This window comes from Sapajus apella, unplaced genomic scaffold, assembly GCF_009761245.1.
Source record: "Sapajus apella isolate SASKATOON/1434 unplaced genomic scaffold, GSC_monkey_1.0 scaffold38, whole genome shotgun sequence".
In the NCBI taxonomy this organism is placed as follows: Eukaryota; Metazoa; Chordata; class Mammalia; order Primates; family Cebidae; genus Sapajus; species Sapajus apella.
Genome location: NW_022436978.1, coordinates 1,214,749 through 1,241,052, shown reverse-complemented (window position 1 = coordinate 1,241,052; position 26,304 = coordinate 1,214,749). Strand labels below are relative to the sequence as shown.

The following is a 26,304-nucleotide window of genomic DNA, read 5'->3' as shown; positions in this document are numbered from 1 at the left end:
AAAAACCCTAGAAGAAAATCTAGGCAAAACCATTCAGGACATAGGCGTAGGCAAGGACTTCATGACCAAAACACCAAAAGCATTGACGACAAAAGCCAAAATAGATGAATGGGACCTAATCAAACTCCACAGCTTCTGCGCAGCAAAAGAAACACTCATTAGAGTGAATCGGCAACCAACAGAATGGGAAAAAATTTTTGCAGTTTACCCATCTGACAAAGGGCTGATATCCAGAATTTACAAAGTACTAAAACAGATTTACAAGAAAAAAACTAACAAGCCCATTCAAAAGTGGGCAAAGGATATGAACAGATACTTCACAAAAGAAGACATTCATGAGGCCAATAAACATAAGAAAAAATGCTCATCATCACTGGTCATCAGAGAAATGCAAATCAAAACTACATTGAGATACCACCTCACGCCAGTTAGAATGGCAATCATTAAAAAATCTGGAGACAACAGATGCTGGAGAGGATGTGGAGAAATAGGAACACTTTTACACTGTTGGTGGGAGTGTAAATTAGTTCAACCATTGTGGAAGACAGTGTGGCGATTCCTCAAGGACCTAGAAATAGAACTTCCATTTGACCCAGCAATCCCATTACTGGGTATATATCCAAAGGATTATAAATCGTTTTACTATAAGGACTCGTGCACATGAATGTTTATTGCAGCACTGTTTATAATAGCAAAGACCTGGAACCAACCCAAATGCCCATTAATGATAGACTGGACAGGGAAAATGTGGCACATATACACCATGGAATTATTATGCAGCCATCAAAAACGATGAGTTTGTGTCCTTTGTAGGGACATGGATGAACCTGGAAACCATCATTCTCAGCAAACTGACATAAGAGCAGAAGATCAAACACCGCATGTTCTCACTTATAGGCGGGTGTTGAACAATGAGAACACATGGACACAGGGAGGGGAGCACTACACACTGGGGTCAGTTGGGGGGAATAGGGGAGGGACAGTGGGGGGTGGGGAGCTGGGGAGAGATAACAAGGGGAGAGGTGCCAGGTGTAGGTGATGGGGAGGAAGGCAGCAAATCACACTGCCACGTGTGTACCTATGCAACAATCTTGCATGTTCTTCACATGTACCCCCAAACCCAAAATGCAATAAAATGGGAAAAAAAATTTTTAAAAAAATAATAAATACTTGTTAACTATTTTAAAATAAATAAATAAACAAAATTAATGACCTACAAAAAAAATTTTTTTTCTGAATTGGATCATTGTATCCTTGTTTTTAGGAAATACACATTTGAAGATATAGGAGTTAAGAGGCATTGTGTCTGCAAATTTTCAGCATTCCAGAAAAAAAGTAATGATGTGGATGTTATGTATACAAAGAGAGAATGCCAAAACAAATGTGGTAAAATGTTCTTATCTAGGGAATCTAGGGTACATAGGAAATCTCTGTGCTTTACAAAAAAAATTTTTTAATATATATTTTTGTAGAGACAGGGGTCTATGTAGCCCAGGTTAGTCTCAAACTCCTGAGCTCAAGGGATCCTCCCGCCTTAGACTCCCAAAGTGCTAGAATTACAGGCATGAGCCACTACACCCAGTGGAAATCTCTGTATTTTTCAAAACATTCTGTAATTATTTTTTAAACTTAAAGATAATCAAATATGAAAAGCTTTTAAAACTTCTCACAGAATCCCCAACCCTTAAGAATATGTGGGCCAGGCGTGGTGGTTCACGCCTATAATCCCAGCACTTTGGGAGGAGTTTGAGACCAACCTGGGCTACATGGCAAAACCCCATCTAAAAATACAAAAATTAGCCAGGCATGGTGGCACATGCCTATAATCCCAGCTACTCAGGAGGATAAGGCACGAGAATCACTTGAACCCGGGAGGCAGAGGTTGCAGTAAGCCGAGATCACGCCACTGCACTTCAATCTGGGCGACAGAGCGAGACCCTATCTCAAAAATAAGAATATGTGGACCCTTGGAAATCCTAGAGCCTCAGTTGGAGAAATATTACCTCAAATCCTCCTAAATTCATATTCTGGTAAGCACTGATAAAAATACGCTACATAAAAACTAGACTCTGGAGTATGAGATCACAGGGGTAGGGATATTGTGAAAAGAAAACTCAAAGACAGGAAAACTAATAAAAAGGAAAGGAAGCCACCAATTATAAACCAGAGTATTTCATAACATTTCTTTTAACATATCCTAGCCCAGAGGTAGGACAGCAATACCCTTAGCTCTCTAGAAAAAAGGTACTTCTTGGCCCCTGCTCAAAGCAAGACAGAAACAAATATTGGCAAGGAACTATTCTCAATTACTAAGTAATTATCTTCACTACTAGGAAACAAGTGGAATTTCACTGCTCCTGCTGCCCCATACTATGCTATACCTCATGTCTTATCCGATCTTCAATGATCTAGAAATATGTATTAGGCAGGAGTCTTTGAAATTAAAATTTTTATCACAAAAGGTCACTTCTACTTAGCTCTCTGCTTGGACTATGGTCATACACATTTGCAAACCTCTTCTAAACACACTGACCCAATCCTGCTGTAGGCTAGAGTTTTGGTTGGGAATGGGTGTCCTAGCTAACTGCCAAGAGTAAGCTGGGCTTATGGCAAATGTGAAAACTACATCAGAACATATCTCAGTAGCTAGCACACAACCATGCTGATGGACTGCTCAATGACTTGGTTTTTTTGTTTTTTGCTTTTTTTTTTTCTTTTTTTGAGACAGAGTCTCACTCTGTTGCCCAGAATAGAGGGCAGTGGCACAATCTTGGCTCACTACAACTTCTGCCTCCCGAGTTCAAGGGATTCTCCTGCCTCAGCAACCAGAGTTGCTGGGATTACAGGCATGTGCCACCACACCTGGCTGATTTTTGTATTTTTAGTAGAGACAGAAGTTCACGATGTTGGCCAGGCTGGTCTCGAACTCCTGACCTCTAGTGATCAACCCACATTGGCTTCCCAAGTGTTAGCTACTGCACCCGGCCTCAATGACATTTTAGAAAGGCAACACTAACTATAAATATCAGTTCTCATATCAATCACAGGTATTTGTTCAATAATTATTAAAGGATCCAACTTGTAAAAGCAGTGCTAAGTCTATAAAGGCAAAATGTCAGTTCACGGTCTCTACCCCACCAGGAATTTTTTACTTACTTGAAGTAACACGGCACAGAGGTACACCAAATAACTATAATACAAGGTAACAAATAATAATTGCCATGAGTAGAAAAGCTAGTAAGGTGCTTTCTTTTAAGCTTCACTTTCGGGCTCACCTGGTCTCAATTTTTCTGATTCTTTATAAAAACACACCTTTAGTATTTATTACTTTGCTTGTTAGGGTGGCTTTTTAAATTTGAGACACGACCTGGCTCTCACTCAGGCTGGAATGCAATGGCACAATCTTGGCTCACTGCAACCTCTGCCTCCTGGGCTCAACCTGTCCTCCCACCGGAGCCTCCTGAGTAGCTGGGACTACAGGCACGCACCACCTACGTCCAGCTAATTTTTGTATTTTTTGAAGAGACAGGGTTTCGCCATGTTGCCCAGGCTGGTCTCAGAACTCCTGAGCTCAAGCAATCCGCCCACCTCAGCCTCCCAAGTGGGATTACAGGCATGAGCCACCATGCCTGGCCTAGGGTGGCAATTTAATTCAGAAAAAAAATCAAACTTTGATACCTAGGTCAGAATCCTGTCCCTGCCATTTACTATGACTTGTGCCACTCAGTTCCCTTACTCTCCCAGTGCCTATTTCACACATTCCCCTACCCCAAATCTGTATCACCATGATCTCCATGACCAGGCTCAACTGATGATCCCATCACTTTGCTCAGTGTCCTACCCTCTTTCCTTTTTTAAATTTATTTCTATTTATTTCCTCTCCTCTATCAGTCTCTTGCTCCTCTCTATTCATTTCCATTAGCCAAACAGCTTTTAATAAGTTACTAGTGACCAGCATCTTAAAGCTAGTGATAATTTGTTTCCTAGGCTTTCACAGATCACATTCTTCAATTTTTCCTCCTGTCCTCACTGCTACTCCTCCTTGATCTCATTGGTTGGCTCTTCCCATCCATCCAGCTAATAGGGTCTTCCTTTTTAGGTGCTACTTGGATACTTACTATTTATATCAAATATAACACGGTCAAAATTGAACTGATACTAACCCATATACCAAATACAGTCCTCCCCCAAGTCATTCCTATGACAGTAATACTACCATCTACCCAATTGCTCAGATGAAAACCTCACTTGTCCTTTATTTTTCTCTCTTCACTCACAGCCTACTCCACATACCTCCTTATCCTCCTTCTGACCTTACATCTTACCATAGCCCCTCCTCCTCATTCTCTAGGTTTTACCATTAGCCTTCTCTCTGTCCCTGAAACATTCCAAGTTAATTTCTGGCTCAGCCTTTTCACCTGCTGTTCCTTCTCGGAATATTATTCCCTCCAGATTTTCACCACACTGCTGCTTCTCAATAATAAAATGACACCTCACATAGCCATAAAAATGAATGAAATCATGTCCTTTGCAGCAACATAGCGCTGGAGGCCATTACCCTTAGTGAACTAACTCAGAAACAGAAACTAAATACTACATATTCTCACTTGTAAGTGGGAGCTAAATAATGAGTACATAGGGACAAAAGAAGGAAATAATTAACACTTGGGGCTCCAAAAGATGGGGCAGTGGGTTGAAAAATTACCTAATGGGGGCCAGACGCCATGGCTCACGCTTGTAATCCCAGCACTTTGGGAGGCCAAGATGGGTGGATCACCTGAGGTCAGGAGTTCAAGACCAGCCTGGCCAACATGCCAAAACCCTGTCTCTGCCAAAAATACAAAAATTAGCTTGATATGGTGGTAGGTGCCTGTAATCCCAGCTACTTAGAGAATCACTTGAACCCGGAGGAAGAGTTTGCAGTGAGCCCAGATGGTGCCACTGCATTCCAGCCTGGGCAATAGAGCGAGACTCCATCTAAAAACCTAAAAAAAAAAAAAGAGAGAGAGAGAGAGATTACCTAATGACTACAATGTTCACTACTATTTGGTTAATGGGCCCACTAGAAGCCTAATCCCTACCAGTATGCAACATACCCATGTAACAGACATGGACATGTACTCCCTGACTCTAATTTTTTAAAAAAGATAACATCTCAAGTATTATTTCCTTTGAGATTCTCCCATCATTCTATATTATAGTACCTTACTTTATTCCTAACATTTATTAATGTAAGGGTTGGCTGTTTATGTTTTATTTATAAATATTTTATGTAATACCCATTTTCTCACACCAGAATACAACCTTCTTTAGGACAGAGATTTGATTTTATCTTGTTTATAGCTGCATTTTACTGCCAAAAACACTACTTAGAAGATAGGGAGCGCTCAATAAATATCTGACATCTTTTTTTTTTTTTTTTTTTTTTTGAGACAGAGTCTCGCTATCACTCAGACTGGAGTGCAATAGTGCGATCTTGGCTCACTGCAACCTCTGCCTCCCAGGTTCAAGCAATTCTCCTGCCTCAGCCTCCCAAGTAACTGGGATTACAGGCACTCACCACCACACCCAGCTAATTGTTTTAATTTTTTTTTTTAAGTAGAGATGGGGTTTCACCATATTAGCCAAACTGGTCTCGAACTCCTGACCTTAGGTGATCCACCTGCCTTGATCTCCCAAAGTGCTGGGATTACAGCATTATCACTTTCTTTTTTTGAAACCAAGTCTCACTCAGTCGCCCAGGCTGGAGTACAGTGGCACAATCTCGGCTCACTGCAACATCTGCCTTGCAGGTTCAAGTGATTCTCCTGCCTCAGCCTCCTGAGTAGCTGGGATTACAGGCATGTGCCACCATGCCCAGCTAATTTTTGTATTTTTAGTAGAGATGGGGTGTTTCACCATGTTGGCCAGGCTGGTCACAAACTCCTGCTCAAGTGATCCGCCCCCCCTCAGCCTCCCAAAGTGCTGGGATTATCATTTTCCTACCTAGTTAAGCCTGCTTTACACTACTTCCCAGAGGGAATCTCAATAGCTATGGTGGTCTCCTCTAAGTTCAAAGCTAGATCAGTCTTGTTCAAAATCTTTCTTTTTTTGACAGGGTCTTGCTCTGTCACACAGAGTCTAGGCAAGAGCGCAGTGGCACAATCATAGCTCACTGCAGCCTCGAACTCCTGGGTTCAAGCGGTTCTCCCACCCAAGTCTCCTCAGCCAGCTAATTTTTAACTTTTTATAGAGAGCTCCCTTATCTTGCCCAAGCTATCAAATTATTTTTCATATTGCTCTTGTTCCACCACCTTCCTCCCTCTCAGACTCCACACCAAACACATATCACATCACCCCCATATCTACCTTAAGCCACTCAGAGACCACTAAAGCCTTTCCTTCCTTTGACAATTATTTGAATGTCTACTAGGTACTCAGCACTATTATACCTCTTCCTATCCTTTTCTTACCTTTCCAGATATCACTACTAAATTTAATTCCTATAGCATATACTTTACAATCTGACAATCATATACAGCATTGACTTGCATTTATTGTTCTTGTCTCCCGATATAGAGTTTAAATTACCAAGAGACAAAGGTAACATCTTGTCCTCATTATATAATCTCTCCTGGGCCTAACATTCCCATTCCTATAATACGTTCTCATTACTTTTTGAATCAAATAAACTCCTTAACAACAGTACTAGTTTTTAGCTTCTTCACCTCAAGCAATTCTAAAAGGAAAAGAGGGAAACATCTCAAAACTGACATGTAGAAAGAGCAAGATATATAGGCCATAAAATTTATGACATTTGCCGCAAATCTCATCTAAGAACTAGGACACATGAAGACAAGTGAATTAAAACACTGATGAAAAATATATGTGATTATGGTCGTGCATGGTGGCTTACGCACTTTGAGAGGCTGAGCTGGGCAGATCATTTGAGGTCTGGAGCTGGGACTATAGGCGTAAGCCACCACACCCGTCCTAATTTTTGTATTTGTAACAGAGATGGGGTTTCACCATGTTGGCCAGGCTGGTCTCAAACTCCTGACCTCAGGTGATCCGCCGACCTCGGCCACCCAAAGCGCTGGAATTACAGGCGTGAGTCACTGCACCCAGCTCATTGGCTTATATTTTCAAAATGGAAAAATGAAAGTTGGGGCTGGGCATAGTGGCTCATGCCTATAATCCCAGCACTTTGGGTGGTTCATACAGGAGGATCGATTGAGCCCAGGAGCTCAAGACCAGTCTGGGCAACATAGTGAGATCCATTTCTACAAAAAATTTAAAAATTTGGCAGGTGTGGTGGTGCATGCCTGTAGTCCCAGCTACTCAGCTGGCTGAGGTAGGACCACCGCTTAAGCCCGGGACATCAGGGATGCAGTGAGCTAAGATCTCACCACTGTACTCCACCCTAAGCAACAGAGCAAGACCCTGTCTCAAAAAAAAAGAAAGAAATTTCACTTGGGAAAAAACCTTACCAAAAGTAGATATAAAATTGTTCTGTGTTCAAAAATACTAATATTCTGAATATTTAAGTCCACTTTCCACCTACTAGCAATCTTTTAGAATAAGGCACTATGGTGCTAAATTTTCATTCCCTGCAAAAATTATCTTTTGTGCTCTTAATGTAAACAAAAAAATAAGAGTATTTTTGAACATAACTTTGCATATTAGAATTGCTATCTGCAGCCTTAAACTCCTAGACTCAAGTGATCCTCCTACCTTGGGCTCCTGAGTAGCTGGGACTACAGGCACATGCCACCACACCCAGCTTGCCTGTGTTTTGACTGCAACCTCTCACATAAGGTCGTGTGTAAAATTTCCCACTGAGGCATCATGTTAGCATCAAAAAAGTTTCAACTTTCGGAATATTTCAGATTTCACATTTTTGGATTCTGCTGAGGCCTGTATACAGTTTAAGAACTACACAACCTAAAAAGAACAACCATACAGCCAAACAGGTGTGGTGGCTCATGCCTGTAGTCTCAGAACTTTGGGAGGCACAGGCAGAAGGACTGCGTAAGGCCAGGAGTTTGAGATTGACCTGGGCAACACAGCAAGGCTCATCTCTACAAAAAATAAAAAATTAGCTGGGTGTAGTGGCTCACATCTATAGTCCCAGATACTTAAGACGCTGAGGCAGGTGGATCAGTTGAGCCCAAGAGTCCAAGGCTGCAGTGAGCTATGATGGCGCAACTGTACTTCAACCTGGGTAACAGAGTGAGACTCTGTCTCAAAAAACAACTATAGAGCCTAAATTGTCTGCTATAGTCCTTCTAGTGCCTCTGCCCAGAAGGCATGTCCAAATTGCTCTTATCTCCAAAATACGTTAACCTAAGTTACTAAAAGAAATGAAGGCCAAAGAAGCTATCTATAAAACTAAAAATAGTACTAAATTCACTTTAAAAAGAGAATGAATGTCTATTTAAAATCCTTCATATAGCCAGCCGCGGTGCCTCACACCTGTAATTCCAGCACTTTCAGAGGCTAAGGATCACCTGAGGTCAGAATTTCGAGACCAGCCTGGCCAACATGGCAAAACCCCATCTCTACTAAAAATATAAAAATTAGTTGGGTGTGGTGGCGGGCACCTGTAATCCCAGTTACTTGGGAGGCTGAGGCAGAAGAATCACTTGAACCTGGGAGGCAGAGGTTGGAGTGAGCTGAGATTGTGCCACTGCACTCCAGCCTGGGTCTCAAAAAAAAAAAAAAAAAATCCTTCATATAAACCAGGCATGATGGCGCATGCCTGTAATCCCAGCACTGCGGGAGGCCAAGGTGAGAGGACTGCTTGAAGCCAGGAGTTCAAGACCAACCTGGGCAATATGGAGAGACCTTGTCTATACAATGAATTTTAAAAATTATCCAGGTATAGTGGCATGTGCCTGTGGTCCCAGCTGCTTGCGCTTGGGAGGCTGAGGCAGGAGGATCACTTGAGAGTCCAGGAGATCAAGGTTCCAGTGAGCCAGGTTCCCACCACTGCACTCCAGTCTAGGTGACAAAGTGAGACCCTGTCTCCCCCACCCAAAAAAAAAAAAAAAAAAAATCCTTTATATAATGCCTGGAAAGGAGTTAATAAATGTGAGCTGTAAGCAATTTGAATTACATATTTGTTTTTTGTTTTTATTGAGACACAGTCTGACTCTGTTGCCCAGGCTGGAGTGCAGTGGCATAATCTTGGCTCATTGCAACTTCTGCCTCCTGGGTTCAAGCAATTCTCCTGCCTTAAGCCTCCCAAGTAGCTGAGATTACAGGCACTCGTCACCACACCTGGCTAATTTTTTGTGTGTGTTTTTAGAAGAGACGGGGTTTTTTCGCCATGTTGGTCAGGCTGATCTTGAACTCCTGACCTTGTGGATCCACCCGCCTTGGCCTCCCAAAGTGCTGGGATTACAGGTGTGAGTCACCATGCCCAGCCTGAACTACATATTTGTAAGATTCTTTGGTTAACAAAAGTCTCCAATATTAGAAAATAGGCTCCACCACAGCCAAAGCCTTGCTCATTTTTATATTCTCAGGGTCTTGGCACTAATTAACTACACAGTAAATAATTTTGAACAAAAGGGGAATACAGCAGTGGAGAGGGTAAAGAGGATGAGAGTGGCAATGATACGGAGTAGTCACAAAGGGAAGAGGAAAGGGAAGTTAAGATGTAACTATGGTCTTCAGGCCAGTGCCAGCTGACTAAGAATTTGTTATTTATTCACATGTACAAAAATTGAGAATAAAAGGTTAGAAATTTTACAGCAATTTCACCTTGACCAGTCATCAGTAGGCTTGTATTTTTTAAATTTTTTATTAGAAAATAATTATAGTCAGAGGAAGTTACAAAAATGGTATACAGAGTCCCTTGTGGCTGGGCGCAGTGGCTCACACCTGTAATCCCAGCACTTTGGGAGGCTGAGGTAGGCAGATCACTTGAGGTAAGCAGTTCGAAACCAGCCTGGCCAACACGGTAAAACCCTGTCTCAAATAAAAATATAAAAATTGGGCTGGGCGCGGTGGCTCACACCTGTAATCCTAGCACTTGGGGAGGCCAAGACAGGTGGATCATTTGAGGTCAGGAGTTTGAGACCAACGTGGCCAACATGGTAAAACCCCGTATCTACCAAAATATAAAAAATAAAAATGAAAATACAAAACTCAGCTGGGCATGGTGGAAGGCATCTGTAATCCCAGCTACTTGAGAGGCTGACACAGGAGAATCGCCTGAACCACGGAGGCAGAGGCTGCAATGACCTGAGATCACATCACTACACTCCAGCCTCACACAATGGAGTGAGACTTGTCTCAAAAACAAAAACAAAGAGAGTCTCTTGTACCCTATACCCATCTCCCCCCAGTAGTGAGTGACATTTTATATAGCTCTAGTGCAGTATGAAAACCAGAAAATGGTTTGGCATGGTAGCTCACGCCTGTAATCCCAGCACTTTGGGAGGCCAAGGGGAGCAGATCACCTGAGGTCAGGAGTTCAAGACCAGCCTGGCCAACATGGCGAAACCCTGTCTCTACTAAAAATACAAAAATTAGCCAGACATGGTGGTGCATGCCCACAATGGGATTACAATCCCAGCTACTCAGCAGGCTAAGGCAGGAGAATCGCTTGAACCCTGGAGGTGGAGGTCACAGTGAGCCAAGATGGCACCACTACACTCCAGCCTGGGAGACAGAGCAAGACTATGTCTCCAAAAGAAAAAGAAAAAAGAAAACCAGGAAACTCAGTAGATTTTACTCAGTTTTCATCATTCATCTTAACCTGCATTCATATTGATTTGGGTGTGTGCGCGTGTGTATATTTCTTTTTTTGAGACAGTTTCCCTCTATTGCCCAGGCTGGAATGCACAGATGTGATCTCAGCTCACTGCAACCTACACCTCCTGGGTTCAAGCGATTCTCCTGCCTCAGTCTCCTGAGTAGTTAGGATTACAACCACCCACCGCCACGTCCAGATAATTTTTTGTATTTTTAGTAGACAGGGTTTCACTGTTTTAGCCAGGATGGTCTTCATCAACTGACTTCGTGATCCGCCCGCCTCAGCCTAAAGTGCTGGGATTGCAGGCGTGAGCCACCATGCCCGGCCATGTGTGTATAGTTCTATGCAACTTTATTAAATGTATATATTCATATAACTACAACCACAATTCTATTTTATCAGTGGCCTTGTATTTTCAAAGTCTGAATTTTTTACTTTATTCTAGCAATTCAATTTTATTGTATATGTTAAAGTATCAATCTATGATAGAGTGAAATGAAGAAAAAAATCCTGGTCTTTGAGAAATACTGAAGTAAGACATGCATAAATTGGCTTTATTTTATTTGAAACTTGACTTCCTAAATAACTGATAACTGAATTTTGTATTCAGTCCTAAGATGAATTTAGTAGACAATCCTAAGACTCCACTTTTTACGCACAAGGTTTTATTGCTGCCTAATAAAGTTCTATTCTTCACTCTTTAGTCTTTTACTCCCATAGTACTCAACAGGTCAAAGTAGACAAAACCCAAGATTTCATTTTAAAACATGGCCTCGGCCAGGAGTGGTGGCTCACACCAGAAATCCCAGCACTTCGGAAGACCGAGGCAGGCTGATCCCCTGATGTCAGGAGTTAGAGACCAGCCTGACCAACATTGCAAAACCCGGTCTCTACTAAACACACAAAAATTAGCCAGACGTGGTGGCGGGTGCCTATAATCTCAGCTACTTGGGAGGCTGAGGCAGGAGAATCGCTTGAACCTGGGAGGTGGAGGTTGCAGTGAGCTGAGATTGTGCCACTGCACTCCAGCCTGGGTGACAGAGCAAGATTCTGTATCCAGGGGGAAAAAAAAAGTTCAGATTGGTTATGTTGTATTACAGTTGAAGCCTAGGTTTACTAAAACATATTTTTAGCACATCAATAAGTGTAATACTTTTTTTCTTTTTGTTTCTTCTTGTTTTGAATTTCTCTGGTTAGTACACATGATAGAATATATAGTTTAATTTTTTAAGAGGGTGCTAAGCATACCTTTATGAACAAGAGTGTAGAAAGTATAGGAACTGAAAGAATCTTTCAGAGTGAGATTCCACCTCAAAAAAAAAAAAAAAAGACATGCAGTGGCTAGGTTCCATGGCTCACATCTGTAATCCCAGCACTTCAGGAAACCGAGGAGGGCAGATCCCCTGAGGTCAGGAGTTAGAGACCCTGGCCTCCTGAAGTGCTGGGATTACAGGCTTGAGCCACAGAGCCTACAGGCGTGAGCCACGGAGCCTAGCCCCTGCATGTCTTTTGTTTTGTTTTTTTTGTTTGTTTGTTTTTTGAGGCAGTCTCATTCTGTCGCCCAGTGGCACATTCTCAGCTCACTACAACCTCCGCCTCCAAGGTTCAAGAGATTCTCCTGCCTCAGCCTTCCAACTAGCTGGGACTACCGGCACGCGTATCACCACACCCAGCTAATTTTTGTATTTTCAGTAGAGACAGGGTTTCACTAGGCTGGTCTCAAACTCCTGACCTCAGGTGATCCACCCGTCTCAGCCTACCGAAGAGCTGGGATTACTGGTGTGAGCCATGGTGTCCGGCCAACATGCCATTTTTTAAGATACTTTCTTTCAGCTCCTATACTTTCTGCACTCTTGTTCATAAAGGTATGCTTAGAACCCTCTTTAAAAAATTAAAGTATTATACTCACTGGTGGGCTAAACATATATTTTAGTAAACCAAGGCTTCCACTATAACATAACCAATCTGAACCTTTTTTTTTTTTCCAATACAGAATCTTGCTCTGTCATCCAGGGTGGAGGGCAGTGACACAATCTCAGCTCACTGCAACCTCCACCTCCCAGGTTCAAGCGATTTTCCTGCCTCAACCTCCCAAGTAGCTGGGATTACATTACAGGCACCCACCACCATACCCGGCTAATTTTTGTGTTTTTAGTAGAGACAGGGTTTCACAATGTTGGCCAGGCTGGTCTCTAACTCCTGACCTCAGGGGATCCACCCGCCTCCGCTTCCCAAAATGCTGGAAATACAGGCCTGAGCCACCACACTTGGCCCTGAAACTTTACTGAAACAGAACAATGTTACAACCCCCTCCCCCCCAACTTTCTTTTAAAGAAGACAAAAGATACATGAACTAGCTAACAGGGACATTTCAAACTACAATCTGTGTTCAAGCGTTTTCCAATTTTTTATACCTTCTTTCTACTTCAATACTATTCTAAAATTAGCACTGGTTTTTTAAAGAACTGCAAATAAATGCAAATATCTGGTCGGGTGCAGTGGCTCACACTTGTAATCCCAGCACTTTGGAAGGGTGAGGTGGCCAGATCACGACGTCAGAAGTTCGAGACCAGCCTAGCCAATATGGCGGAACCCTGTCTTTACTAAAAATACAAAAATTAGCTGGGTGTGGTGGCGGGCGGCCTTTAGTCCCAGCTGGTCAAGAGGCTGAAGCAGTAGAATCACTTAAACCCAGGAGGCAGAGGTTGCAGTGAGCCGAGATCATGCAATTGCACTCTAGCCTGGGCAACAGAGCAAGACTTCCTCTCCAAAAAAAAAAATTAAAAAAGCAATTTTCTGAACCAGAGAATCATTAATTAGGGCCTTAAATTAATAATGTTTTACTTAGACCTGAGGTTAGAGTAACAAAACCCCCATTTTCCAGTGGGAAAAACTTTATAGACATCCAATCAACTTACATACAAGTTTCTTTTTTTAAAGTGGCCATGGGCCAGGCACAGTGGCTCACGCCTGTAATCCCAACACTTTGAGAGGTTGAGGCAGGTGGATCACCTGAAGTCGGGAGCTCAAGACCAGCCTGGCCAACATGGTGAAACCCTGACTCTACTAAAAATACAAAAAATTAGCTGGGCATAGTGGAAGGCTCCTGTAATCCCAGCTACTCAGGAGACTGAGGCAGGAGAATTGATTGAACCTGGGAGACAGAAGTTGCAGTGAGCCAAGATTGTGCCATTGAACTCCAGCCTAGGCAACAAAAGCAAAACTCTGTCTCAAAGAAAAATTAAAAAATAAAATAAAAGTGGACATGATTGTGTATTCTCTCCTGTTAATCCACATTTACTTTAATTTCCCTGGTATTAGCTAAGAGGAAGAATAGCTCTTTAACATCTTATACTTCGCAATTATGTTCATTATTGCTGCCTGTGAACTCTGTTCCTCTATCCAAACACCATGACTTAAAGTCCTAAGAGTGCCCTTGAACTTGGACTTTCCCACCACCTCGACTCACTATGCAATGATAAAAGAAAACAAAAGTGGCATAAGCAGTAATACTTTTTTGTGAATGCATGATATGAGGAAGGCATTAAAAAAAAAAAAAAAAAAAAACCCTCTTAACAAAAGGCAAGTTACCTACGTACATATTTCTCTTTGTCTCCGTTAATATATGGAATAACGGTGAATGAAGGCTTGAATTTCATATGGAATTAAGCTCATTTCCAATGAAGATTTCAGACTATTTAAGGCACCTGGGGAGACAAATGGGCAGATATGAATGGTCCTCATATCCAGCTTACCTTTTGCTGAATGACATAATCCTCTGGCATATACATTTGCAAAGTCAGAGGAAAGAACCAACTCAAATACAGAATCACTTGCACTCTCCAAATTGAAAAATTATAAGCACATCTGCCAGAAGGTGCAAAAAAAATTAAATAAATAAAGAAAAAAAATTATAAGCACATCAAGGTCAATTCTGAAGACCCTTAGGAAAATAAGTAACTCAATATAGAAATCCAGTTGTTTATGAATGGCAGCTATTCTAAATGTTATTCCTTAACATCATTAAAAAGTTAATTTTGGCTGGGCACAATGGCTTATGCCTGTAATCCCAGCACTTTGGGAGGCCAAGGCAGGTGGATCATGAGGTCAGTAGTTCTAGAGCAGCCTGGCCAATATGGTGAAACCTCATCTCTACTAAAAATACAAAACTTAGCTGGGCGTGGTGGCGGGTGCCTATAATCCCAGCTACTTGGTAGGCTGTGGCAGGAGAATCGCCTGAAACCAAAAGGCGGAGGTTGCAGTGAGCCGAGATCATGCTACTGCACTCTAGCCTGGGCGAAAAAGTGAAATTCCATCTCAAAAAAAAAAAAAAAAAAACAGTTAGTTTTGGAAAAATTGGTAAATGAATATTACCTAAGTTCTGACATGCCACTAAACTAGCTAGTGAGCACAACCTGTACCTTCTTTGGACTTCTTTTTTTACCTTTATAAAATGAGAGGCACTAGCTCCCCTGCCCTTTTAAAATCACAGCCATGGAAGTCACAATGAGCAAGTTAAAGGGGAAAAAAAGTTGGGAGCCACAGAAATAAGGACCCCCTACACTAGATGCCTCTTATAGCACTTAGCAATTTACACTGGGTAACAACTGAAGGGGAAATGGGCATAGAGCTGATTCTCTCGCTGTATCCTCCCCATAATGTGGTCCTAGAACATCCTCTACCAACTGCCTACTCCATTTGTGCCTAAGTCCTACTCTTCAAGACTGAACACAAGCATTATTCTAGGCAGCCCTCCCTGATTGCCCACCTGATCCCCATCCCAGTCTTGATGAGGTATCCCTGACACAGCACACTGTGCTTATTTCTGTATCCTTATCACAAGTCTGGCATTCAACAAATGTTAGCTGAATAAACTGTCAAGAGTTCAAGAGTTCAATCTCAGCTAGTTGTTCTAAACATCAGGTTAAAAGGCTCGATATAATGAAAATAATTTAACATTTTTAATTACGTCATACAGTTTAAGACTTAGACAACTGAATTTTTTTGTATGCTAGATAAAAAAAGTATCAGCTATCCTAGAGAAGAACAAAAGCCTCTATTTTTAGAGTACCAAATTTTCTATCATTTTTCAGTGTATTGTGGAATATCAAAAAATATACTTTTTTTTTTTGAGATGGAATATTGCTCTGTCACCAGGCTGGAGTGGCATAATCTCAGCTCGCTGCAACCTCAGCCTCCCTGGTTCAAGCCATCCCCTGCCGCAGCATCCCAAGTAGCTGGGATTACAGGCGCACATCACCATGCCTGGCTACTTTTTGTGTGTGTGTTTTAGTACAGACAGCGTTTCACCATGTTGGCCAGGATGGTCTCGATGTCCTGACCTCATGAACTGCCAGCCTTGGTCTCCCAAAGTGCTGGGATTACAGGGATGAGCCACCACACTCAGCCTCAAAAATATCCTTTGATTTACCACTGCATCTGAGGTTCCTTACTTCCATTTGGCCCCTAATATTCATAAAGAGATAAATGAGATTTTTAGTCTGAGAAATTTGGATAGAAAGTCAACAAAACAAGGGTAAAGTGCAGTTTACCCTTAGTTTAAGGATTACCCATCCTGGAAAATACACAAGTACAAAACAACTGAAAATACTGGGAGAAAAAAGTAGTCTAGCGTACCAACAGAAGCATAAAAAGTGCTCTGATCACCAAGTCACTGCCATTAGCCCAACACATGCCACTCAATTCCCTGACCTCTGTCCTAATCTTAGCTATTTAAGAATGCCTGGTAATTGGCAGGACATGGTATCTCACACCTGTAATCCTAGCACTTTGGGATGTTAAGGTGGGATTGCTTTAGCCGAGGAGTTCGAGACCCTGTCACTACAAAAAATAAATAATAAAATTAGTCAGGCATAGTGAAATGATTTCTTCAGCCTGGGAGGTTGAGGCTGCAGTGAGACGTTATCGTGCCACTACACTTCAGCCTGAGCAACAGAGAAAAACCCTATCTTTAATAAAAAGAAAAAAAAAAAAAAGAATGTCTTATAATAAATGTCAGCAATTATTAACAATGCTGCTAAGAGAACTTTCATTCTATCAAGAAATTAGAATAATGATCATTACAAATAATCAGGCCAGGCCAGGCGCAGTGGCTCACATCTGTAATCCCAGCACTTTAGTAGGCCAAGGCAGACGGATCACCTGAAGTCAGGAGTTCAAGACCACCCTGGCAATGTGGTTAAATGCCATCTCTACCAAAAATACAAAAATTAGCCAGGTGTGGTGGCGGGCACCTAAAATCCCAGCTTCTTTAGGGGCTAAGCAGGAGAATCGCTTGAACCTGAGAGGTGGAGGTTGCAGTCAGCCAAGTTCACACCATTGCACTCCAGCTTAGGCAATGGGAGTGAAATTCCACCTTAAAAAAAAAAAAAAAAAAATTCAGGCCAATTCAAACATTTACTAAGCATGAACTACCATGTACCGAACTACTAGTTACCAGGACTCCTCCATTAAAATAACATATTCTATAATATATTTATCATGGTCCTTGAATTTTCTGATACAAGGATCTACAAACTCCCTCAGGTCCTAGCAACAAAACCAAACAGGTCTAATGAGAATAGATGAATAATAAGATAGCCAGGCTTCAATGAAATGTTAGTCTTTCTTGATACTTTGTATTAATAATTAAACAAAGCATCTTAAAAAGTAGAGAATTATAAAAATACATATATACAAACATTTTTTAAAAACTTAGATAAAAAATAGCATTGATAAAAATTAAAATGTTTAATCAATTGGTACATTTCACAAAAACACACAGCTAACAAAAAATTGTGCAGCACACATATGTACAACTGGAAAAAAGTCATATCACAGATACTAACTCCTGCTGCTCCCAATTTTATATCATTATCTTCTCTAGTAAGAAAGATAAGTATGCTGGGCAGTGGCTCATGCCTGTAATCCCGGCATTTTGGGAGGCCAAGGCAGGTGGATCACCTCTACTAAAATACAAAAATTAGCCAGGTGTGGTGGTGGGTACCTGCAATCCTTGCTATTCGGGAGGCAAAGGCAGGAGAATTGCTTGAACCTGGGAGGCAGAGGTTGCAGTGAGCCAAGATCATGCCACTGCACTCCAGCCCGGGAGACAGAGCGAGACTGTCTTAAAAAATTTTTTTTTCAGTTTAGAAAGAAAGGTAACTAGTTCAAAGAAGAGCGCCAAGTATTTCTTGGGAATCTAATTATCTCCCTAATACATATGAACAATACTATAATTGGCGAAACACTCTTTTTATATTCAATCACAACTGTTTCAATGTGTTCAAGGTGTTTGTATCAGTTAGTAGCACTACTTCCTTACACAAACTGCTAGGTTAATCTGCCATACAGGCTATACTATACTTTTCATAATTTTGACAACTGGTTTCCTGAATAAATGCATAGCAACAAAAGTTTTTTGTTCTTTATAGACATGGTAAGCTTAAGTTTGAAAATATATCTATTATGGTTACTCTGAAGCAAACTTGTAGATTTTTACCTATTTCTAATAAAATGTCTTATTGTACCTCAAAGAAATTTGCCTCTTTACTACAGATAATTCTAACTACATTTTCAGCACAGAACCAGTACCATAAAATGTGTAGCTTATGTTTTAGAGTTGATACTCCAATAAAGTATTCATAAATTAAAGAGTTGTATTTTTACCAGGCAATTAAAAAAAGTCTGTGTGTGCTCAAGACCACAATAAATGGATTTCTATAGAAAGGGTTTTTATAGTCATTTAATATAATTTATGAAAAATATTTGCTCTACTTTACATTCACACAAAACTCATAAAAAATTTAAACTTTAAACCTAGCATCGTCTGCTTCCTCAAATAGAGTATGTAATTAATAGCTATTCATCATGAGGCCAAATATCAGACAAAAGCTCAAAATATAAGTTAGACCATGGATTCACAAAGAGCTAACCATGAAGCAAACATTGTTGATTACAATACAGTCCTCCTCAAAGAAAGGGTCCAACCACACTTGGCAGGGAAGTGGGCCACAGGAAGAGCTACAACTGGAAACCACCACTTGCTCTAGGTTCTTGCAAGCCCAGAGTAGTGCTCCCAGTAAGCAGACCTCCCAGAAGCCTGCCAACACAATTGCAGTCTTATCAACACCCACATCATCCCAAGGATATTTTCACTTGCAAGATGTTAGCATTTGACAGAAAAAGCATTCTAAAATAAAAAGCAACTATGGGAATTCAGACCATCTTAAACCTCCATTGAAATAACAATATGTTTGCTCAGCTGGAAAAGAGACAAAAGTAACCATTAGCTTGACCAAAAACACAAAAAACAGGTATGATGCCTGTAATCCCAGCACTTTGAAAAACTGAGGCAGGAGGATGACTTGAGGCCAAGAGTTCAAGACCAGCTTGGGCAATGAAGTGAAACCCAGTGAAGTGAGTCTCTAGTTTTTTAAATTAAAAAACTATGCCGGGCCCAGTGGCACTCCACTGTATAATCCCAGCACTTTGGGAGGTCAAGCGGGTAGATCACGAGGTCAGGAATTTGAGACCAGCCTGGCCAATAGGGTGAAACCCTGTCTCTATTAAAAATACAAAAACTGGCCAGACATGGTGGCGGGCACCTATAATCCCAGCTACTCAGAAGGCTGAGGCAAGAAAATCGATTGAACCAAGGAGGCGGAGGTTTCAGTGAGGCAAGATGGCGCCACTGCACTCCAGCCTGGGTGACAGGGCCAGACTCTGTCTCAAAAAAAAATTTAAAAACTAAAAGATGGCTAGGTATGGTGGCTCACACCTATAATCCCAGCATTTTGGGAGGCCGAGGCAGATAGATCATGAGGTCAAGAGATAGAGACTATCCTGACCAACATGGTACAACCCCATCTCTACTAAAAATACAAAAATTAGCCAAGCATGGTGGCTCGTGCCTAGAGTCCTAGCTATTAGGGAGGCTGGGGCAGGAGAATTGCTTGAACCCAGGAGGCAGAAGTTGCAGGGAGCCAAGATTGTGCCACTGCACTCCAGCCTGGACAACAGAGCAAGACTCCGACTCCAAAGAAAAACAAAACAAGAAGACTACCAAATTAAAGTACATTTACATGAATTCCAAAGCTAAGAGACTCACATACAAAATTTTATTACACAATTTTTATTAACCAAAAATTACACAATGTAATTAACCACAAATTATACAAAGCAATTGCCTCTCATTTGAATTCATGAGACTAGACTTCCAAGTACTGTTTAAATCCCACTATGGAAACAATAACAATAACAACAAACCTATCAAATTTTGTCTTAGCTCTGTTGGCCAGCCTCAAACCAACCATTTTCGAGAGACTCCTCACTTAAGGTCAGGCACAGGGGTGCCCAGCACTATAATTCCAGCGCTTTGGGAGGCCAAGGTGGGAGGATTACTTGAGGCCAGGAGTTTGAGACCAGCTTATGCAACATAAGAGACCCCCATCTCTACAAAAAGAGACCATGCCTGTTGTCTCAGCTACTTGGAAGGCTGAGGTGGGAGGATTGCTTGAGCCCAAGAGTTCAAGGCTACAGTGAGTTGGGATCATATACTGCATTACAGCCTAGCTGACAAGGGAGGTCCTGATCCAAAAAAAAAAAAAGAGATCCCACTTAAATGCCTTCAGTTTTGTTTTTAAAACAAACAAGTAACTAATCAAAGTAGGACAGGAATAAAAATTATCTGTTTAATCCATCGGGACCATATACAAATAGAAGTAAGTATGGGATTAAAAAAAAAAAAAAACTCTAAACAAAATCCCCCAAACACCATCATGACCAGAAAAACTTACTCTATGGAGAAATACATTTGGAAAGAGACACCTTTCACATAGCACAATATGTCCTAAGGCTCTTTAAAACTGCCTGACATAATAACCAGACATCTTAAGAAAATAAAATATGGTATATCCATATTATAGAATATTGTTCAACTGTTTAAAAGATATGCACATTTTGCATGTAAATGGAAACAAACAGATAATACAGAATGTAGGAAAAAGGTAGAATGTAGGAAAAAGGTAGAAAAATTTTATATTTTACATAAAAAATTTTATTAAAAAATTTATATTTTTATACAATAAAAATATATTTTTATAAAATAAAAAAATAAAAAATATTTTACTCCACTTTTGTAAAAATATAAAAACCAAACAAAAGGAAAAGATCCTGAAAATACACTAAGTTCTTGGATGTGGTATTTGGAGAGGTGGAGCAGGGAAGATAGGTTCAAGGAATAGTTTTACTTTTTCTTCTATAAACATTTATATTATCTGACCCTTCTGCAATAATCATTTGTTGTGGTGGTACTTTAAAAAACAAAACATTTTAAACATACTTTCAGACCTTGATATTGTTTTTAAAATATCACATTTATGGTTATTACATAATAATAGTAAAAGTACGTCCAAAGCTTAAAGTTATCCTCAGAGACTGAAAAAAAGAAAAGACTAATAGACATACAATTAAATGCAATGTATAATATTATATTGGAAAAAGAAGACACCTTTGGGACAACTGGCAAAATGTATAAATTATGTATCAAGAAATAGTAGGATTACAAATGTTAAATTGTCTAAATTTGATTACTGTATATTGATTATCTAAGAAAATGCTTGTTCTTAGGCAATACTATGAAATATTTAGGAAAGAGATCAGGTGTCTGCAATTTACTCTCAAAAGGTTCAGCCAAAAGTAAACAAAACATTTTTAAATATAGAAAGGTAATACAAATGTGGCAAAATTCCAATTACTGGTTAATCTAGGTTAAAAATACATTACGGGAATTCATTGTGCTATTCTTACAACTTCCCTGAAAGTTTAAAATTTTTTCAAAATAAAAAGTGTTTTTTGCCAGGCACAGTGGCTCACACCTGTAATCCCAGCACTTTGGGAGACCGGGGTGGGTGGATCACTTGAGGTCAAGAAACCAGCCAGGGCAGCATGGCAAACCCCATCTCTACAAAAAATACAAAAATTAGCTGGGTGTGGCAGCATAAGCCTATAGTCCTAGCTATGCAGGAAACTGAGGTGGGAGGATCACTTGAACCTCAGAGGCAGAGGTTGCAGTGAGCCAGGATGTGCCACTGCACTTCAGCCAGGGTGACAAAGAGAAACCCTTGTCTCTCACACACACAAAATGCTTTTGTTTTTGTTTTTTCTTTCAAAGAGTGGATCTCTCAGGAAAACATTCTAAACCTGATTTTCAGTGACTTAGGTATAAATGGCTTAGTTTCTAATATGAACTCTCTCTCAGGTTTTTACAATAATTTTTAGTGTATTACAAAATCAAGTATTCTATGGTACTCTTGGAAGAATTAACAGAAATGAAGCTAGTCAACATTTTTAAGAAACTGAGCAAAGAACAATTAGCAAGTTGAGCAGCCTCTTAACCAGAATAGGTTCAGAGAGGCTCCAGCAGAGTCACGTGGTAGAGGAAGATTTATGGACAGAAAAGCTGGTCAACTTTTGATCCTCAAACACAGGCTGGCCATCTTTTGCCATCCTGCTTCCCTCCAAAACCTGACAATGCTCATAGAACAATAATGAAGATTAGAGTTGAGAAAATTTATTACAATTATCTATTTCAGAATTGTAATGTGGCCATGCACGGTGGCTCACGCCTATAATCCCAGCACTCTGGGAGGCCAAGGCAGGTGGATCATCTGAGGTTGGGAGTTCGAGACCAGCCTGATCAACATGGAGAAATCCCATCTCTACTAAAAATACAAAATTATTGTTAGGTTTGGAAGCAAATAAAAAATAAATAAAAATTAAAAAAATAAAAATAAAAAATTAGCCAGGCATGGTGGTACATGTCTGTAATCCCAGCTACTTGGGAGGCTGAGGCAGAAGAATCGCTTGAACCCAGGAGGTGGAGGTTGCAGTGAGCCAAGATCGCACCATTGCACTCCAGTCTGGGTAACGAGCAAAATTTCAACTCAAAAAAAAAAAAAAAAAAAAAAAAGAAAAAGAATTGCAATGTATTTCCATTTTTTTTAAGTGAATAAATGAAATCAATGACTCACTACAGTGAAAAATGGCTGAAAAGATCTGGGAACACCAAAGTCCTGCTAAGGAAACTAAGAAAGTATGGACTGACAATCTTATATGTATAAAATATGGGTTGGCAACTGGAGTCAATTCTTAGAAAAACACAATTGTATCAACAATTGTGTTGCTTGATACTTTTCTAAAGACATAATGTGTCAAAAAAGGAGAATGGTATGCCTAAAATGTAGCAAAAGCAAATGGCAAAGAGGCACATGAATATTAAAGAGGTATACCCTAGCCTAAGGACTAGGATATTATCAACAGGCTTTCCATACTTACCAGCAAACTCTCCAATTACTATATTAGCCTCCTGTGTACCCCAGTAGCCCATGGAAGGTAACCTGGCCTGTAGTACCATACCTCCATCACTACAAAGCTATCTTTCTCTTACCAGAAAAATTCTGATTCAACTGGCTATAAACCTACTAAAGGTCCAGATCACATATGAAATCTGGTAACCACATTATGATACTTTCTCTCAGGTGGCTTCCTAAGGTATCTCTATCCTCTCCATTCTAACATGAATTATGAAAATCTGACTTGCTAGGCAAGGTGGCTCACCCCTGTAATCCCAGCACTTTGGGAGACTGAGGCCAGGAGTTTGAGACCAGCCTGGGCAACATAGCAAAACCCTGTCTCTACAAAAAATAAAAAATTAGCCGGGCCAGGTGCAGTGGCTCACACCTATAATCTCAGCACTCTGGGAAGCCGATGCAGGCAGATGACTTGAGCTCAGGAGTTTGAGACCAGCCTGGGCAACATGCTGAAACCCCAACTCTACAAATAAACAAAATTAGCTGGGCATGGTGGTGTGTGCCCGAAGTCCTCACTACTCAGGAGGCTGAGATGGGAGAATCACCTGAGCCTGAGAAGTTGAGGCTGCCGTGAGCCGTTATCACATCACTGCACTCCGACCTGTACTCCTTGCTCTGGGCAACAGAGTGAAACCCTGTCAAAACAAAAATTAGCCAGGAGCTGTGGTACGCACTTGCAGTCCTAGATACTTGGGAGGCTGAGGTGGGAGGATCACTTGAGCCGAGGAGCTCAGTTACAATGAGCTATAATCGTGCCACTGCACTCTAACCTGGACAACAGAACAAGTCCCTGAAAATAAAAAACAGAGAATTTGACTATCCTGTTTTATATCTCATTTGAACATGCTGAAATATTTTTTCCCAATTAAACTTTCCTTTGACCAAATTCACCATACTTTCACATCATGGTGCCTTTTAGGAACAGTTCTTTCTAGCCGACTCTTTCCATTCAATGCTAATAATAAAAGATGTGGCCTTTTAATAATAAAAGCAGTAGCTCACGCCTGTAATCCCAGCACTTTGGGAGGCCAAGGCAGGTGGATCACCTGAGATCAGTTCAAGACCAGCCTGACCAACATGGAGAAATCCCATCTCTACTAAAAATATAAAATTAGCCAGGTGTGGTGCCGCATACCTGGCTAATTTTGTATGGAGGGGGAGGCTGAGGCAGGAGAATCTCTTGAACCCAGGAGGCGGAGGTTGCAGTGAGCGGAAATTGCACCACTGTACTCCAGCCTGGGCAACAAAAACTGAACTCCAACTCAAAAAAAAAAAGAACTAACACTGCCCTAATTCTTAAATTCTCATAAAACCCTTTGCAGATGATACTACCATGATCCCCACTTTATAGGTAAGGAGTAATTAAGAAATTTGCCTAGGTTCACAAAGCAATTAAGTTAAAGAAATGAGATTCTAAACCAGGAGTTCTGTCTCCAGAGCCCAGGGATTCAACTTTTTTTGTGGCCTGTACCATTTTGGCAATCTAATGAAGCGTGTGGACTCCATCTTAGTCTAATATTTTTTAATGCAAAAGATAAAATACATATGATTGTAACGGAAGCCAGTTATACTGAGGAACAAACCAATGTGTCATACTGTTTAGTAACATATATGTGATTTTCAATCTAGTGGATTTTGATGTAATGAACATATTTCAAGATTCTACGAAAAACACAATACAATTTGCCTTTGAACAATATGGGTTGGAACTGTACAGGTCCACTTATACACAGATATTTTTTTTTTTTTCAATAAAAGTTACACAGCTTGTGCTGGCCTCCAGTTCTACCTCCTTCACCTTTGTCACACAAGACAGCAAGACTAAAACCCCTCCTCTTCTTCCTCCTCAGCCTACTCAATGTGAAGACAAGGATGAAGACCTTTATGATGATCCACTTTCACTTAATGTGTAATATATTTTCACTTCCTTATGATTTTAATAACATTTTCCTTTCTCTAGCTTAGTTTCTTGTAAGAATACAGTATATAATACCCATAACATACAACAAAATATGTGTTAATAGACTATGTTCTCAGTAAACTCAACAGGATCCTAGTAGCAGTTAAGTTTTGAGGGGGACAAAAGTTATATGCACATTTTTTACTGTGTTGCAGATTGGTACCTCTAACTCCTGTGTTGATCAAGAGTCAACTGCATATTTTATTACAAAAATAACTGATTTATACACAAAACACAGTTAATACTATTGTAGTTTGTTGTTTACATTAGTAATTGAAAGAAATTGCTAACTTCTAGTCAGAGGTTACTGAAGAGGTAATTTTCCTAAGTTCATAGATGCCATCCATGTTAAAACCTCAAACTGCACACTAAAAACAATCCTTTTAACACAGGCATTTAAAAAAACAATCAAGCCAAAGGTGATGGTACACATCTATGGTCCCAGGTACTCAGGAGGCTGAGGTAGGAGAACTGCTTGAGTCCAGGAGCTTAAGACCAGCCTGGGCAACATAGTGAGATTCCATCTTTAAAAAAAAAAAAAAAAAAATATATATATATATATATATATACACACACACCAATCCTTGGCCCTTCTTTCTTTCTATCAAGGATTCCCTGGTAATCTCATCCAGCTTCATGGCTTGAATACTACCTAAACTGATGACAACAAAATTTATCTCCATTCTAGACTTTTTCCCTGAACTTCAGACTTGGATTATCAACTCAACTCAAATGTCTAACAGTCAATCTCAAACTTACCGTGCCTAAAATCGAACTCCTCCTAATCTAGTCCCCAAACTTGCTCCTTTCAGTCATCACTGTCTTTGTCGATGGCAACTTTCTAACTGCTCAGACCAGAAACCCTGGAATCATCCTTGGTTCCTCTCTCACAAGTCATGCCAATAAATCATGTTGGTTCTATCTTCAAAGTATATCCAGTATCCATCCATTTCTCACTACTCTTATACCACCTTGGTACCGGCATCTTTTTTCTGGATTACTAGCTTCCTTACAAGTCTCCAGGCTTCGAATTTGCAATTTGAGTGATCATTTGAAACTGAAAGCAGACTATATCACTCTTATGTTCAAAACTCCTGGCAAAGTCCTTAGAATGGCTCTCCAAGACTGTATAAAAGCTTAAGCCCCATCTCACCCTAACCCAATTTACTATTGCACTTTCTTTCTTTTTTTTTTTTTTTTTTTTTTTTTTTTTTTTTTTTTTTTTTTTT

General features: G+C 40.5%; 1 protein-coding gene and 1 long non-coding RNA gene across 7 annotated transcripts in view; both read right to left on the bottom strand.

Annotated features, from left to right (window-relative positions):
- SETD2 (SET domain containing 2, histone lysine methyltransferase) overlaps window positions 1–26,304 on the bottom strand; it is a 151,530-nt gene that overhangs the window by 120,893 nt on the left and 4,333 nt on the right. The gene's annotated exons all lie outside the window — the stretch shown is intronic.
- Window positions 1,555–20,163, bottom strand: LOC116564703. Its single transcript, XR_004275054.1, has 3 exons — window positions 20,147–20,163; window positions 9,868–9,908; window positions 1,555–1,719 (listed from the first exon to the last, which is right to left on the bottom strand). It is a non-coding gene; the product is annotated as an uncharacterized LOC116564703 (long non-coding RNA).